This window comes from Prunus mume, unplaced genomic scaffold, assembly GCF_029339155.1.
Source record: "Prunus mume cultivar Tortuosa unplaced genomic scaffold, ASM2933915v1 scaffold10, whole genome shotgun sequence".
NCBI classification, from domain to species: domain Eukaryota; kingdom Viridiplantae; phylum Streptophyta; class Magnoliopsida; order Rosales; family Rosaceae; genus Prunus; species Prunus mume.
Genome location: NW_028296556.1, coordinates 143437 through 161165, shown reverse-complemented (window position 1 = coordinate 161165; position 17729 = coordinate 143437). Strand labels below are relative to the sequence as shown.

Genomic DNA, 17729 nt, shown 5'->3' with positions numbered 1-17729 from the left:
TGTGACAGAAGGTTAAGATTGAATTAAACTCAGAATCATGCACACATCTACGAATAATTTGATCAGGGCAATATTTCCACAAATAAGGGTCATCCCACACATAAAACCGTGCAATTTTTTTAAGTTTATCGCTGGTGCCTAGTTATGGTGCTTGGAACTTGTTTAGACACAATATAATTCACAATATCAGCATACCATGGCTCACTTACCTCAATGGTCAGCAATTGTTCATCTGGGAATGCCTCTGGAATAGGTAGAAGGTCTTCTTCATGTACCAAACGGCTCAAGTGGTCAGCCACTACATTTTCACATCCTCTTTGTCCCTAATTCCACTCACGCCAAACTCCTGAAGAAGAAGCATCCAACGAATAAGCCTTGGTTTGGCTTCTTTCTTTGTGAGTAAGTACTTCAAAGCTGCATGGTCAGAGTAAATTATAACTTTAGTACAAAGTAAATAAGAACGAAACTTATCTAAAGCAAACACAACAGCAAGAAGTTCTTTTCGCAGGGTGGAGTAATTCAATTGAGCATCATTCAAGGTTCTGGATGCGAGTAGATGACGGTGGCTTCTTGTCCTTCCGTTGTCCCAAAACAGCCCCTAAAGCATAACTGATGCATCACACATAAGCTCAACGGAAGGCTCCAACTGTGGAAACAATGATAGGTGCCGGTTAATAATTTTTGAGGTGATTGAACGCCTTCTCACATTCGTCATCGAACACAAACGGTCACATCCTTTTGTAGAAGTCGGCACAAGGGTGTTGAAATCTTCGAGAAATCTTTGATAAAACGTCTATAGAATCCTGCATGTCCAAGGAAAGAACGAACTCTCTCACCGAAGTGGGAGAGGGTAAGTGGCGCACAAGACCTATTTTTGATTTATCAACTTCAATTCCCTTTTCTGAAACTATATGTCCTAAAACTATGCCTTGTTTTACCATGAAGTGACATTTTTCCCAATTTAAAACAAGGTTGGTTTCAATGCAACGTTTTAATATCAACGTGAGATTAGTTAAACATCCATCAAAAGAGTCACCAAAGACACTAAAATCATCCATGAAACCTCAATAATCTTCAACGAAATCGAAAAGATACTTACCATGCATCTTTGAAAGGTGGCTGGTGCATTACATAAACCAAATGGCATTCGCCGATAAGCAAAAGTACCAAACGGACAAGTAAAAGTAGTCTTTTCTTGGTCATCTGGGCTATAACAATCTGATTATATCCCAATAGCCATCAAGAAAGCAATAAAAAGAATGACCGGCTAACCTTTCAAGCATTTGATCAATGAACGGCAAAGGGAAGTGATCTTTCCTTGTGGTGGCGTTGAGCTTCCTATAATCAATGCAAACTCTCCAACCTGTTTGGATACGAGTGGGGACAAGTTCATTCTCTTCATTTTTTACCACAGTGACTCCTGATTTCTTTGGTACAACTTGAACCGGTGAAACCCAACGACTATCCGAAATTGGTAAATGACCCACAATCAAGAAGCTTAATGATCTCCTTTTTCACAACTTCCATCATTGGAGGGTTGAGTCGGCGTTGAGCCTCTCGAGTTGGTTTAGCCCCCTCCTCTAGAAGTATGCGATGCATGCATGTTGTAGGACTAAGTCCCTTGATGTCGGCTAAAGTCCATCCAATAGCTGTTTTGTACTCTTGCAACACCCGAACTAGTTTTTCCTCCTCCACTGCCGTGAGTGATGAAGAGATTATGACAGGCAAAGTCTCTTTATCTCCCAAGAAGACATACTTCAAATGATTCGCTAACGGTTTAAGCTCGAGAGTGGGTGCCAATCACCGAAGGTAACAACTTGTTAGTAGAAACGGGAATTGGGATTGGGATTGGAGACTTACCAACATATTGTGGCAGTGACTCAAGGGCAGCCACCATCTCGCCAATTTCTTCATGATTAGGTTCGGCCCCATTTTTGATGAGTTCAATTCCCTGAACAATGGTGGTTTCAAGGACATCCCTATCTAGGGATTCGAGATATTCCTGGCCAAAGAATCAAATGCATCAATAGAGAAACAGGAGTGATCATCAATAGGGTACCTTATAGCTTCAGAAATATTGAAATCAATGATATTGCCATCAAATTCCATTGTCAACGTCCCCTTGAACACATCGATCTTGGTTCGGGCTGTTTTCATAAAAGGTCGTCCAAGTAAGATTGGCAATGGTGTAGAATGGGCCGAATCCTCCATCTCAAGCACATAAAAATCTGCTGGAAATATCAAGTGGTTAACCTGCACCAAAACATCTTCCAAAACTCCTTTCGGATATGCATTAGAACGATCGCTAATTGAATTATAACGCCATCATTTTTAAGCTCTCCTAAGTTCATAGATGCATAAATAGAGTATGGCATGACATTAATGGAAGCACCTAAATCTAACATGGCATGTTCAAACTTGGTGTTACCAATAACACAAGGGATTGTGAAACTACCTGGATCTTTGCATTTAGGTGGCAGTTTTCAATGTAAAATCAAGGAAACATTCTCACTTACCCTTACTTCTTTGTTTGAAATCCTCCTCCTTGTTGTACAAAGCTCTTTCAAGAATTTAGCATATCTTGGAACTTGCTTTATTGCGTCAAGAAGTGGGATATTGACTTGTACCTTCCTGAAAGTCTCTAAGATGTCTTTTTCATTCTCTTCTTTCTTAGATTGCATAAACCTGCGAGGGAAAGGCACATTTGGTGGGATAGGTTAGAATGAGTTGAATTTGGAACAACCTTACCTGAGTTTGGTTGTGTAGGAGCTTTGGGGGACTGCAGCAAGGGTTGTTCCTCCCTTGCCGTGGCTTTGTCCACCTCCTTCTCTTTGAGCAGCAGCTTTTCGTTCTCTTTTGGGCTTTGTTTGGACATTTTGGGATTGGTTCCAATCTCTTTACCACTCCTCAAGATGATAGCTTTAGCCGTTTCAAAACCTCCTTTTGGATTGACAATGGTTGAGCTAGGTAGTTTGCCTTCTTCTCTAAACTGTCCCATGAACTCCGCCATCTGCCCAATTTGCTTCTTCACTTTGCTCATCTCTTTGGCTTGATTTTGTAAACCCTGAGTCAAAGAAGTTAGTACTTTAAGCATTTGATCATTATCCAATGGCGAACCTGAATTTGATTGGGCAGTTTGTGGTTGAGGCTGTGGTGGTGCGAACGGCCTTTGATAGAGCCCTGGAGGTGGCTGTCTATATCCGCCTTGTTGTTGTTGAGGCTCCCTCCACTTCAAATTTGGATGATCTCTCCAGCCCGGATTGTAGGTGTTTGAAAACGGGTCATACCTAGGTTGATTTTGGCCTTGATAACCTACGGCATTGGCACTTTCCCATCCCCATTCTCTATTAATTGAGGACATTGATCTGGGGTGTTCATGCATAGAGCACACGCTACAAGTGGCTGTACTTTGCACTTTGGATCCTTCAACAACTGCGAAATAAGAGTAGAGAGATTAGCCATTTGAGATTGAAGTTCAAATAGCACTTACCTCATTAACCGGACTTGGCGTGTATGATCTCTCCCTCCAACTCCTTCGTATTGTTGTGCATTCAAAGCTCGGTTTGCTATTAAGATCTTCGCAGCAACTGGTGTTTTGTCAACCAGCACCTCCCGCCAAGCATCAAGCATTTGTCTCTCCAGTGGAAGTAGTCCTTCATAGAAATATTGAATTAAAAGCTCTTCCTTCATTTGATGTTGTGTGATGCAACTAACGCCTTAAACGCCTATAGTACCGGAAAGGATTCTCCTGCCTTGTTGAATTTCCACTAATTTTCTTCTCAAAAGAATGACTCTTGAAGTTGGGAAGAATTTCTAAGAATGCTTTCTTCATACTTTCCCAAGAAGTGACGGTTCCAGTGCTAGTTCATAGAGCCAATCTTTAGCCTTGTCCATAAGAGAGAATGGAAGGCTTTCATCTTCAAAATATTCCCATCCACGTTAATGGGTGTCATACTTGAACATACTACTTCAAATTCCTTCAAATGCTTGTTTGGATCTTCCATGGACAGCCCATGGTATTTGGGAATGTGATGTAGCAAACTTGACTTCAATTCAAACTCATCGGTCTTACCTGCAGCTGCCGAGGTATTGAATGCAAAGAGGGACTGCAGGTCCAATCCGAGGCTGAAAGTTCCTTGATTGTTCGATTGTCTACAGCCATGTCTTGTTCCTCTTCCAAGTCCGTTTCAGCTTCAGATTCAGGTTCGAACTAGAACTAGAGGGATCGAGTTCTGGCTGCTTCCTCTTCCTTCTCAAAGTTCGTTCAAATCGTCAAAGTCCAATATGTGTGCACGAACAGGGTGTGAACTTCGAGTCATAAACTAGTACCTAAAACAAAGAAAACAAAACAAAACAAAATCAGAAACACAAGAAAAACGAAAACAAAGGAAGATTAGCAATTTTGCTAATCCCCGGCAACGGCGCCAAAATTTGGCGTGAGAAATAACTAACGCACAAATTAAACCCTATAATTTATGCAATCGTAGTACGAGTAAGTAGGGATCGTTCTATTCCGGGGATTAGGAGGGATGCTAATCAACACAAATTAGACTTATTAAATTGGAAACTAAGTTAAGGGAACAATGATTGGGGGGAAATTGGATGATTTAGAATAAAGTAAAACTGACAGCAGCAAACAACTAAGTTGTGAATGAAATATGGATTAAGGGATAGCTAGAGGATTCTTCTCCACACATGGAACATATGCACACAAATCGATCTCCAGTTACTCTTTCTATAAAGTATGAACGACAAAGCCCCAAATTAATTGTGAATGCACTAATTAACTCTCAGATTTTCCTAAGTTCATTGAATTGGACTCAGCGACGCAATCAAATTATCCTTATCAAGTTCCCTATATGAACAGCATGATAGAGATACATATCAAAGATCATTAAGTTCTATGAAAATCATAAGCCTTGACAAGACAATTGTAACTATGAAAAGCATGATACTCCTGCCAAGAATTTACTTAACGCAATCATGACTAGTGACTTTCACTACTTATGAATATAAGTTCATAACGATTAGGTGAAATTCTTATATTCTAGCATCAAATCCTGCATACAAACTAAGTATGCATCCTTATAAACATGCAAGAATAAGTTCTCAATAAAACAGAAAAGTAAATCACATTCATACTTTATGAAACCATAATCGAAGTAATCAATTCATGTAAAACATATGTCCATGGCTTCAATTCACCTCTAACTAAGAAGAAATTCAGTTACACATGTTCATAATAATTGAAAAGCAATCTAGAATAAACATTTGAACTAATCAAGGAAGAACTCAAAACCCAATGGATGCAGAGGTTCGCACCAAGTTCTTCTTCTCCCTTTCTCCTTTCTTGCTACGGCACCAAAAGAACTCCCTTCTCCTGCAACCCCTCCTTTATATATGTGGTAGATCTAGGTAAAGGGCCAGTGGAGAGAAACCCACGAAATTAGGGTTTTATTTGGCAGATTTTTTAGGCATTATAGGGCCCAATAGAAACCTACGAAATTAGGTTTTTAGGTTTCTAATATGAAATTAATCCCCTTTTCCAGCTGGAATTTAGGTCTAATAGGATTAGGATAAGGTGAAATAAAATAAAATCAGTTAGGGTTTTTACTTAAGCTGATTCTTGAATTAATTTCCCCATCTTTTTAGCACATTCCTAGCTTATTCGAACTTCAAAAACGTCCATCCATCTTGGCCCATGCATATGCTATCCATTCCAAGTCCAAAACTGCTCTAAAATGCTCCAAAATGCCATTTCTTGCCAATCTTGCCATTTGGACCTACAATAGTACGAAAATATGCTAAATCACTCTAATAAATGGGAATTAACTAAGTAAATGCAAAGAAATAAGATAGCAAATCCGCATAAATATGCTCCTATCATTGACCAATCGATATCGGATTGGGTCCAAAACTTAGGGAACATCATAATACGGCGGGAGGAGTCCTTTGGAGTGTTTTGAATGAAATCCAATCTCCAGAACTATGGAATACACCAACCACTCCATTTCAGAACGAACTTCCTACGAACCTGCATTGTCCGATTTCATGGACCAATCGACATCGAATTGAGTCAAAAACTTGAGAAACATCATAATATAGTGGGAGGAGTCATTTGGATGGTTTTGAGTGGAATCCAATGGCTAAAACTATGCAATACATCAACCACTCCATTTCAGAACGAATTTCCTACGAACATAAATTGTCAGATTTCATTGACCAATTGATATCAGATTGAGTCCAAAACTTGCGGAATATCATCATATGGTGGGGGGAGTCAGTTGGTGAGTTTTCAGTGAAATCCAATCTCTAGAGCTACGAAATACACCAACCACTCCATTTCAAAACAAACTTCCTTCAAACCTGAATTGTCCGATTTCATGGACCAATCGATATCGGATTCAGTCGAAAACTTGAGGAACATCATAATATAGTGGGAGGAGTCATTTGGTGGTTTTGAGTGGAATCAAATGGCTAAAACTATGCAATACACCAACCACTCCATTTCAGAACGAACTTCCTACGAACCTGAATTGTCCGATTTCATTGACCAATCGATATCGGATTGAGTCCAAAACTTGGGGAACATCATAATATGGTGGGAGGACTCATTTGGTCGGTTTTGAGTGGAATCCAATGGCTAAAACTATGCAATATTCCAACCACTCCATTTGGAGAACGAACTTCCTACGAACCTGAAATGTCCGATATCGTGGGCCAATCGATATTGGATTGACTCCAAAACTTGGGGAACATCATAATATGGTGGGAGTAGTCATTTGGTGGGTTTTGAGTGGAATCCAATGGCTAAAACTATGCAATACACCAACCACTCCATTTCGAACGAACTTCCTCCGAACCTCAATTGTCCGATATCATTGACCAATCGATATCGGATTGAGTCCAAAACTTAGGGAACATCATAATACAGCGGGAGGAGTCCTTTGGTGTGTTTTGAGTGAAATCCAATCTCTAGAACTATGGAATACACCAACCACTCCATTTCAGAACGAACTTCCTACGAACCTGCATTATCCGATTTCATGGACCAATCGACATCGGATTGAGTCGAAAACTTGAGAAACATCATAATATAGTGGGAGGAGTCATTTGGATGGTTTTGAGTGGAATCCAATGGCTAAAACTATGCAATACATCAACATTCATTTCAGAACGAACTTCCTACGAACCTAAATTGTCAGATTTGATTGACCAATCGATATCAGATTGAGTCCAAAACTTGGGAATATCATCATATGGTGGGGCAGTCATTTGCTATGTTTTGGTGAAATCCAATCTCTAGAACTACGGAATACACCGACCACTCCATTTCGTAATGACCTTCCTACAAACCTCAATTGTCCGATTTCATGGACCAATCCGTACGGATTGAGTCCAAAAGAGGAACATCATAATACGGTGGGGGGGAGTCCTTTGGTTTGTTTTGAGTGATATCTAATCTCTAGAACTATGGAATACACCAACCACTCCATTTCGGAACGAACTTCCCACAAACCTGCATTGTCCGATTTCATGTACCAATCGATATCGGATTGAGTCGAAACTTGAGGAACATCATAATATAGTGGGAGGAGTCATTTGGTGGGTTTTGAGTGGAATCAAATGGCTAAAACTATGCAATACACCAACCACTCCATTTCAGAACGAACTTCCTACAAACCTAAATTGTCAGATTTCGTTGACCAATTGATATCGGATTGAGTCGAAAACTTGAGAAACATCATAATATAGTGGGAGGAGTCATTTGGATGGTTTTGAGTGGAATCCAATGGCTAAAACTATGCAATACATCAACCACTCCATTTCAGAACGAATTTCCTACGAACCTAAATTGTCAGATTTCTTTGACCAATCGATAATAGATTGAGTCCAAAAACTTGGGGAATATCATCATATGGTGGTTGGAGTCATTTGGTGGGTTTTCAGTGAAATCCAAGCTCTAGAACTACGGAATACACCAACCACTCCATTTCAGAACGAACTTCCTCCGAACCTGAATTGTCCGATATCATTGACCAATCGATATCGGATTGAGTCCAAAACTTAGGGAACATCATAATACGGCAGGAGTCCTTTGGTGTGTTTTGAGTGAAATCCAATCTCTAGAACTATGAAATACACCAACGACTCCATTTCAGAACGAACTTCCTACGAACATGAATTGTCCGATTTCTTGGACCAATCGATATCGGATTGAGTCGAAAACTTGAGGAACATCATAATATAGTGGGAGGAGTCATTTGCTGAGTTTTGAGTGGAATAAAATGGCTAAAACTATGCAATACACCAACCACTCCATTTTAGAACGAACTTCCTACTAACCCAATTGTCCGATTTCTTGGACCAATCGATATCGATTCAGTCCAAAACTTAGGGAATATCATCATATGGTGGGGGGAGTCATTTGGTGGGTTTTCAGTGAAATCCAATCTCTAGAACTACGGAATACACCAACCACTCCATTTCAGAACGAACTTCCTACAAACCTGCATTGTCCGATTTCATGGACCAATCGATATCGGATTGATGCGAAAACTTGAGAAACATCATAATATAGTGGGAGGAGTCATTTGGATGGTTTTGAGTGGAATCCAATGGCTAAAACTATGCAATACTTCAACCACTCCATTTCAGAACGAATTTCCTATGAACCTAAATTGTCAGATTTCATTGACCAATCGATATCAGATTGAATCCAAAACTTGCGCCATATCATCATATGGTGGGGAGTCATTTGGTGGGTTTTCAAGTGAAATCCAATCTCTAGAACTACGGAATATACCAATCACTCCATTTGAGAACGACCTTCCTAGAAACCTGAATTGTCCGATTTCATGTACCAATCAATATCGGATTGAGTCCAAAACTTAGGAACATCATAATACGGGGAGTTCTTTGGTTTGTTTTGAGTGAAGTCCAATGTCTAGAACTATGGAATACACCAACCACTCCATTTCAGAACGAACTTCCTACGAACCTGAATTGTCCGATTTCATTCACCAATCGATATTAGATTGAGTCCAAAACTTGCGGAATATCATCATATGGTGGGGAGTCATTTGGTGGGTTTTCATTGAAATCCAATCTCTAGAGCTACGGAATACACCAACCACTCCATTTCAAAACGAACTTCCTACGAACCTGAATTGTCCGATTTCTTGGACCAATCGATATCGGATTGAGTCGAAAACTTGAGGAACATCATAATATAGTGGGAGGAGTCATTTGGATGGTTTTGAGTGGAATCCAATGGCTAAAACTATGCAATACATCAACCACTCCATTTCAGAACGAATTTCCTATGAACCTAAATTGTCAAATTTCATTGACGAATCGATATTAGATTGAGTCCAAAACTTGCGGAATATCATCATATGGTGGGGGGAGTCATTTGGTGGGTTTTCATTGAAATCCAATCTCTAGAACTACGGAATATACCAATCACTCCATTTCATAACGACCTTCCTAGAAACCTGAATTGTCCGATTTCATGTACCAATCAATATCGGATTGAGTCCAAAACTTAGGGAACATCATAATACGGTGGGGGGAGTTCTTTGGTTTGTTTTGAGTGAAGTCCAATGTCTAGAACTATGGAATACACCAACCACTCCATTTCAGAACGAACTTCCTACGAACCTGAATTGTCCGATTTCATTCACCAATCGATATTAGATTGAGTCCAAAACTTGCGGAATATCATCATATGGTGGGGGGAGTCATTTGGTGGGTTTTCATTGAAATCCAATCTCTAGAGCTACGGAATACACCAACCACTCCATTTCAAAACGAACTTCCTACGAACCTGAATTGTCCGATTTCTTGGACCAATCGATATCGGATTGAGTCGAAAACTTGAGGAACATCATAATATAGTGGGAGGAGTCATTTGGATGGTTTTGAGTGGAATCCAATGGCTAAAACTATGCAATACATCAACCACTCCATTTCAGAACGAATTTCCTATGAACCTAAATTGTCAAATTTCATTGACCAATCGATATTAGATTGAGTCCAAAACTTGCGGAATATCATCATATGGTGGGGAGTCATTTGGTGGGTTTTCATTGAAATCAATCTCTAGAATCCTGGAATATACCAATCACTCCATTTCATATGACCTTCCTAGAAACACAATTGTCCGATTTCATGTACCAATCAATATCGGATTGAGTCCAAAACTTAGGAACATCATAATACGGTGGGGGGAGTTCTTTGGTTTGTTTTGAGTGAAGTCCAATGTCTAGAACTATGGAATACACCAACCTCCATTTCAGAACGAACTTCCTCGAACTGAATTGTCCGATTTCATTCACCAATCGATATTAGATTGAGTCCAAAACTTGCGGAATATCATCATATGGTGGGGGGAGTCATTTGGTGGGTTTTCATTGAAATCCAATCTCTAGAGCTACGGAATACACCAACCACTCCATTTCAACGAACTTCCGAACCTGAATTGACTGATTTCTTGGACCAATCGATATCGGATTGAGTCGAAAACTTGAGGAACATCATAATATAGTGGGAGGAGTCATTTGGTGGGTTTTGAGTGGAATCAAATGGCTAAAACTATGCAATACACCAACCACTCCATTTTGGAACGAACTTCCTACGAACCTGAATTGTCCGATTTCTTGAACCAATCGATATCGATTCAGTCCAAAACTTGGGGAATATCACCATATGGTGGGGGGAGTCATTTGGTGGGTTTTCAGTGAAATCCAATCTCTAGAACTACGGAATATACCAATCACTCCATTTCAGAACGACCTTCCTAGAAACCTGAATTGTCCGATTTCATGTACCAATCAATATCGGATTGAGTCCAAAACTTAGGGAACATCATAATACGGTGGGGGGAGTTCTTTGGTTTGTTTTGAGTGAAGTCCAGTGTCTAGAACTATGGAATACACCAACCACTCCATTTGAACGAACTTCCTCTGAACCTGAATTGTCCGATTTCATTCACCAATCGATATTAGATTGAGTCCAAAACTTGGGGAATATCATCATATGGTGGGGAGTCATTTGGTGGGTTTTCATTGAAATCCAATCTCTAGAACTACGGAATACACCAACCACTCCATTTCAAAACGAACTTCCTACGAACCTGAATTGTCCGATTTCTTGGACCAATCGATATCGGATTGAGTCAAAACTTGAGAAACATCATAATATAGTGGCAGGAGTCATTTGGATGGTTTTGAGTGGAATCCAATGGCTAAAACTATGCAATACATCAACCACTCCATTTCAGAACGAATTTCCTATGAACCTAAATTGTCAAATTTCATTGACCAATCGATATTAGATTGAGTCCAAAACTTAGGGAATATCATCATATGGGGAGTCATTTGTTGGGTTTTCATTGAAATCCAATCTCTAGAGCTACGGAATACACCAACCACTCCATTTCAAAACGAACTTCCTACGAACCTGAATTGTCCGATTTCTTGGACCAATCGATATCAGATTCAGTCCAAAACTTGGGGAATATCATCATATGGTGGGGGGAGTCATTTGGTGGGTTTTCAGTGAAATCCAATCTCTAGAACTACGGAATACACCAACCACTCCATTTCAGAACGAACTTTTTCTACGAACCTGCATTGTCCGATTTCATGGACCAATCGATATCGGATTGATGCGAAAACTTGAGAAACAACATAATATAGTGGGAGGAGTCATTTGGATGGTTTTGAGTGGAATCCAATGGCTAAAACTATACAATACATCAACCACTCCATTTCAGAACAATTTCCTACAAACCTAAATTGTCAGATTTCATTGACCAATCGATATCAGATTGAATCCAAAACTTGCGCCATATCATCATATGGTGGGAGTCATTTGGTGGGTTTTGGTGAAATCAATCTCTAGACCTACTGGAATATACCAATCACTCCATTTGAGTAACGACCTTCCTAGAAACCAATTGTCCGATTTCATGTACCAATCAATATCGGATTGAGTCCAAAACTTAGGGAACATCATAATACGGTGGGGACTTCTTTGGTTTGTGAGTGAAGTCTGTTGTCTAGAATCATGGAATACACCAACCACTCCATTTCAGAACGAACTTCCTACGAACCTGAATTGTCCGATTTCATTCACCAATCGATATCGGATTGAGTCCAAAACTTGGGGAACATCATAATATGGTGGGAGGAGTCATTTGGTGGGTTTTGAGTGGAATCCAATGGCTAAAACTATGCAATACACCAACCACTCCATTTGAGCACGAACTTCTACGAACTGAATTGTCCGATATCGTGGCGAATCAATATCGGATTGAGTCCAAAACTTGGGGAACATCATAATATGGTGGGAGTAGTCATTTGGTGGGTTTTGAGGAATCCAATGGCTAAAACTATGCAATACACCAACCACTCCATTTCAGAACGAACTTCCTCCGAACCTGAATTGTCCGATATCATTGACCAATCAATATTGGATTGAGTCCAAAAGTTAGGGAACATCATAATACGGCGGGAGGAGTCCTTTGGTGTGTTTTGAGAGAAATCCAATCTCTAGAACTATGGAATACACCAACCACTCCATTTCAGAACGAACTTCCTACGAACCTGCATTGTCCGATTTCATGGACCAATCGACATCGGATTAAGTCGAAAACTTGAGAAACAACATAATATAGTGGGAGGAGTCATTTGGAAGGTTTTAGTGGAATCCAATAGCTAAAACTATGCAATATATCAACCACTCCATTTCAGAACGAATTTCCTACGAACCTAAATTGTCAGATTTCATTGACCAATCGATATCAGATTGAGTCCAAAACTTGCGGAATATCATCATATGGTGGGGGGGAGTCATTTGGTGGGTTTTCAGTGAAATCCAATCTCTAGAGCTACGGAATACACCAACCACTCTATTTCAAAACGAACTTCCTACGAACCCGAATTGTCTAATTTCATGGACCAATCGATATCGGATTGAGTCGAAAACTTGAGGAACATCATAATATAGAGGGAGGAGTCATTTGGTGGTTTTGAGTGGAATCAAATGGCTAAAACTATGCAATACAACAACCACTCCATTTCAGAACGAACTTCCTACGAACCTGAATTGTCCGATCTCATTGACCAATCGATATCAGTTGAGTCCAAAACTTGGGGAACATCATAATATGGTGGGAGGAGTCATTTGGTGGGTTTTGAGTGGAATCCAATGGCTAAAACTATGCAATACACCAACCACTCCATTTCAGAACGAACTTCCTACGAACCTAAATTGTCCGATATCGTGGGCCAATCGATATCGGATTGAGTCCAAAACTTGGGAAACATCATAATATGGTGGGAGTAGTCATTTGGTGGGTTTTGAGTGGAATCCAATGGCTAAAACTATGCAATACACCAACCACTCCATTTCAGAACGAACTTCCTCCGAACCTGAATTGTCCGATATCATTGACCAATCGATATCGGATTGAGTCCAAAACTTAGGGAACATCATAATACGGCGGGAGGAGTCCTTTGGTGTGTTTTGAGTGAAATCCAATCTCTAGAACTACGGAATACACCAACCACTCCATTTCAGCGAACTTCCTACGAACCTGCATTGTCCGATTTCATGGATCAATCGACATCGGATTGAGTCGAAAACTTGAGAAACATCATAATATAGTGGGAGGAGTCATTTGGAAGGTTTTGAGTGGAATCCAATAGCTAAAACTATGCAATATATCAACCACTCCATTTCAGAACGAATTTCCTACGAACCTAAATTGTCAGATTTCATTGACCAATCGATATCAGATTGAGTCCAAAACTTGCGGAATATCATCATATGGTGGGGGGGAGTCATTTGGTGGGTTTTCAGTGAAATCCAATCTCTAGAGCTACGGAATACACCAACCACTCTATTTCAAAACGAACTTCCTACGAACCCGAATTGTCTAATTTCATGGACCAATCGATATCGGATTGAGTCGAAAACTTGAGGAACATCATAATATAGTGGGAGGAGTCATTTGGTGGGTTTTGAGTGGAATCAAATGGCTAAAACTATGCAATACACCAACCACTCCATTTCAGAACGAACTTCCTACGAACCTGAATTGTCCGATTTCATTGACCAATCGATATCGGATTGAGTCCAAAACTTGGGGAACATCATAATATGGTGGGAGGAGTCATTTGGTGGGTTTTGAGTGGAATCCAATGGCTAAAACTATGCAATACACCAACCACTCCATTTCAGAACGAACTTCCTCCGAACCTGAATTGTCCGATATCATTGACCAATCGATATCGGATTGAGTCCAAAACTTAGGGAACATCATAATACGGTGGGAGGAGTCCTTTGGTGTGTTTTGAGTGAAATCCAATCTCTAGAACTATGGAATACACCAACCACTCCATTTCAGAACGAACTTCCTACGAACCTGCATTGTCCGATTTCATGGATCAATCGACATCGGATTGAGTCGAAAACTTGAGAAACATCATAATATAGTGGGAGGAGTGATTTGGACGGTTTTGAGGGGAATCCAATGGCTAAAACTTTGCAATACATCAACCACTCCATTTCCGAATGAATTTCCTACGAACCTAAATTGTCAGATTTCATTGACCAATCGATATCAGATTGAGTCCAAAAACTTGGGGAATATCATCATATGGTGGAGGGAGTCATTTGGTCGGTTTTCAGTGAAATCCAAGCTCTAGAACTACGGAATACACCAACAACTCCATTTGAGCGACCTTCCTACAAACCTGAATTGTCCGATTTCATGTACCAATCAATATCGGATTGAGTCCAAAACTTAGGGAACATCATAATACGGTGGGGGGAGTTCTTCGGTTTGTTTTGAGTTAAATCCAATGTCTAGAACTATGGAATACACCATCCACTCCATTTCAGAACGAACTTCCTACGAACCTGCATTGTCCGATTTCATGGGCCAATCGATATCGGATTGAGTCGAAACTTGAGGAACATCATAATATAGTGGGAGGAGTCATTTGGTTGGTTTTGAGTGGAATCCAATGGCTAAAACTATGCAATACATCAACCACTCCATTTCAGAACGAACTTCCTACGAACCTAAATTGTCAGATTTCATTGACCAATCGATATCAGATTGAGTCCAAAACTTGGGGAATATCATCATATGGTGGGGGGAGTCATTTGGTGGTTTTTGAAATCCAATCTCTAGAACTACGAATCCACCAACCACTCCGTTTGAGCACGAACTTCCTACAACCTGCATCGTCCGATTTCATGGACCAATCGATATCGGATTGAGTCCAAAACTTGAGAAACATCATAATATAGTGGGATGAGTCAGTTGGTGGGTTTTCAGTGAAATCCAATCTCTAGAACTACGGAATACACCAACCACTCCATTTAGAACGACCTTCCTAAGAACCTGAATTTTCCGATTTCATGGACCAATCAATATCGGATTGAGTCCAAAGCTTAGGGAACATCGTAATACGGTGTGGCGAGTCCTTTGGTTCGTTTTGAGTGAAATCCAATCTCTAGAACTATGGAATACACCAACCACTCCATTTCAGAACTTCCTACGAACCTGAGTTGTTCGATTTCATTGACCAATCGATATTGGATTGAGTCCAAAACATAGGCAACATCATAATACGGTGGGAGGAGTCCTTTGGTGTGTTTTGAGTGATATCCAATGTCTAGAACTATGGAATACACCAACCACACCATTTGGAACGAACTTCCTATGAACCTGAATTGTCGGATTGCATGGACCAATCAATATCGGACTGAGTCCAAAACTTAAGGAACATCATAATATGGTGGGAGGAGTCCTTTGGTGTGTTTTGAGTGAAATCCAATGTCTTAAGCTATGGAATACACCATCCACACCATTTGAGAACGAACTTCGTACGAACCTGAATTGTCCGATTTCAAGGGCCAATCAATATCGGATTGAGTCCAAAACTTAGGCAGCATCATAATACGGTGGGAGGAGTCCTTTGGTGTGTTTTGAGTGATATCCATTGTCCAGAACTATGGAATACACCAACCACTCCATTTGAAAACGAACTTTCTACGAACCAAATTTGTCCGATTTCATGGACCAATCGATATCGGATTGAGTCCAAAACTTCGGGAACAACGTAATATGGTGGGAGGAGTCATTTGGTTCGTTTTGTGTGGAATCCAATGGCTAAAACTATGTAATACATCAACCACTCCTTTTCAGAACAAACTTCCTACGAACCTGAATTGTAAGATTTCATTGATCAATCGATATCGGATTGAGTCCAAAACTTGGGGAATTTCATCATATGGTGGGGGAGTCATTTGGTGGGTTTTCAATGAAATCCAACCACCAGAACTAAGTAACACACCAACCACTCCATTTGAACGAACTTCCTACTGAACATGAATTGTCCGATTTCATGCACCAACCGATATCGGTTTGAGTCCAAAACTTAGTGAACATCGTAATATGGTGGGAGGAGTCATTTGGTGTGTTTTGAGTGAAATCCAACGTCTAAAGCTACGGAATACACCATCCACACCATTTCATAACGAACTTCCTACGAACACAATTGTCAGATTTCAAGGGACAATCAATATCGGATTGAGTCCAAAACTTAGGCAACATCATAATACGGTGGGAGGAGTCCTTTGGTGTGTTTTGAGTGATATCCAATGTCTAGAACTATGGAATACACCAACCACTCCATTTCAGAACGAACTTCCCACGAACCTAAATTGTCCGGTTTCATGGACCAATTGATATCGGATTGAGTCGAAAACTTGGGAACATCATAATATAGTAGGAGGAGTCATTTGGTTGGTTTTGAGTGGAATCCAATGGCTAAAACTATGCAATACACCATTTCAGAACGAACTTCCTACGAACCTGAATTATCGGATTTCATGGGCCAATCAATATCGGATTGAGTCCAAAACTTAGGGAACATCATAATACGGTGGGAGGAGTTCTTTGGTGTGTTTTGAGTGAAATCCAAAGTCTAGAACTGTGGAATACACCAACCACTCCATTTCAGAACGAACTTCCTACGAACCAAAGTCGTCCGATTTCATGGACCAATCGAAATCGGATTGAGTCCAAAACTTGGGGAACGTCATAATATCGTGGGAGGAGTCATCTGGTTATTTCGAGCGAAATCCAAAGGCTAAAACTATGCAATACACCAACCACTCCGTTTGAGAACGAACTTCAGACGAACTGAATTGTCCGATTTCAAGGACCAATCGATATCGGGTTCAGTCCAGAACATGGGGAACATAATAATATGGAGGGCGGAGTCATGTGGAGAGTTATGAGTGAAATCCAAACTCTAGAACTATGCAATACCCCAACGACTCCATTTCGAATGAACTTCGTACGAACCTGAATTGTCCGATTTCGTGGACCAATCGAAATCGGATTGAGTCCAAAACTTGGGGAACGTCATAATATCGTGGGAGGTGTCATTTGGTTATTTGAGCGAAGTCCAATGGATAAAACTATGCAATACACCAACCACTCCGTTTGAACGAACTTCGATTTAACTCGTATTGTCCGATTTCAAGTACCAATCGATATGGGATTGAGTCCAAAACATGTTGAACATCGTAATATGGTGGGGAGTCATGTGGAGGGTTATGGGTGAAATCCAAACTCTAGAACTATGCAATACACCAACCACTCCAATTTCAAGCGAACTCGCATTTAACCGAATTGTCCG

At 40.3% G+C, this 17729-nt stretch overlaps 1 pseudogene; it reads right to left on the bottom strand.

The window, feature by feature from the left end:
* Positions 1 to 125: 125 nt before the first annotated feature.
* On the bottom strand, positions 126 to 4378 carry LOC148914417 (uncharacterized; annotated as a pseudogene).
* Between the last annotated feature and the right edge of the window lie 13351 nt (positions 4379 to 17729).